The sequence below is a fragment of the Cyprinodon variegatus genome, unplaced genomic scaffold, assembly GCF_000732505.1.
Source record: "Cyprinodon variegatus isolate N-32 unplaced genomic scaffold, C_variegatus-1.0 Scaffold453, whole genome shotgun sequence".
In the NCBI taxonomy this organism is placed as follows: Eukaryota; Metazoa; Chordata; class Actinopteri; order Cyprinodontiformes; family Cyprinodontidae; genus Cyprinodon; species Cyprinodon variegatus.
This window is the reverse complement of record NW_015150906.1, coordinates 92,748-94,250: the sequence shown is the minus strand read 5'-3', so window position 1 is coordinate 94,250 and position 1,503 is coordinate 92,748.

Genomic DNA, 1,503 nt, shown 5'->3' with positions numbered 1-1,503 from the left:
GAACCAGGCTCAATAAGCGGCCATCTGCCGAGGTTGACTGGGGTTCAAGGAGGCAGAACCAGAGATACAAAAAGCAGCTGTAAAAGGCGCCCCCGTCCAGGAAACACACAGCCAGGCAGACGAGCTCCGAGCCAGCTCCCATGTCAGAGGATGAAGAGAGCACATCCAGCCAGTCATGGTCAGAGAAACAGGACCACACTGGAAAACAGGCCGATCACCAGCATCTATAAACAAGGGTGTTGATGGAAGCAGCACAGCTGATATTTCTCTCCTGGATGGTGTCTCAGCTATTATAAGAAAAAGCAGAGAGAGCATAACATTAGAGATTGAACTAATAGATTCTGCAGAGTGGGTGAATAGAGATAGAATGAAGCAGAATGATGAAATGGGGGTCCCTATGTCCTCCAGAAGTCTAAATCTATAGCAGCTTAACTATAGAGATAGCTCAGGATAACCTGAGGCACTCTAACTATAAGCTTTATCAAAAAGGAAAGTTTTAAGTCTAGTCTTAAAAGTAGACAGGGTGTCTGCCTCACGGACTAAGCATATTATACAGTGTCACAGATCAGTGCTTCAGCATATTCTATCAGCCAAAGACTTTTATCTACATTTAGGAGACTTCCTGATAGTAAGTAGTACAATAGTCCAGCCTTGAAGTAAGAAATCCATGGAATAGTTAATCACCTTGGACAAGGTACATCTATTTTTTACCATACTGACATGAAAGACGGAGTTTAAGAAAACTTTATAATATGTAATTTAAATGACAAATCCTATTCAATCAGTAACTTTAGATGCCTTGTTAGGGTGACAGTTTCACCAAAGAGCAACAGTCACTTATTTATATGACTTTACAATAGATGTCAAGCCTGCTTCTGCTTCACGGATCTTTGTTGCTATAATCTGTTGTTTCATTGGAACAACATATTTTCACTTTAGCAAAGAGAAAATAAAAGTATTTAAATATGCTTTACGTGACTGCATTATCTGGTTTGTATGCAGGGTCAGAGGCTGGTGCTTTCATTCAGAGCCAGTGTACTGAAACAGGCCCTTCTGGTTGGTGTCAACTGTTTGTTCTATTCCAGCTATTTAGGTTACATGCCATGACTCCTCTATCAATCTAAAACTCACTCATTTATGACAATTTGTAGAACAAGGACTTGTTTACATTATGTGAGATGGTTTTCTGCTTGTGTTGTAATGTGTATTTACTTTTGTAGTTGTAAAAGTACAATTTTGTCATATTTCTATTCAATTTCATTTACTGGATTATTGGATTTAATGGGTGATTAAGTAAGTAAGTAAGTAAACTTTATTTGTATAGCACTTTTCACAGACAAAGTCACAAAGTGCTTCACATGATAACATAAAAACAACACAAGTAAAAACAGATAAAATGCAATAAAAGCTATAATAAATAAGGAAATAAAACAACAGGCTATGTGTTTTGGAAGGCTAGTGAAAACAGGTGTGTTTTTAGCTGCTTTTTAAAGATGTCCACCG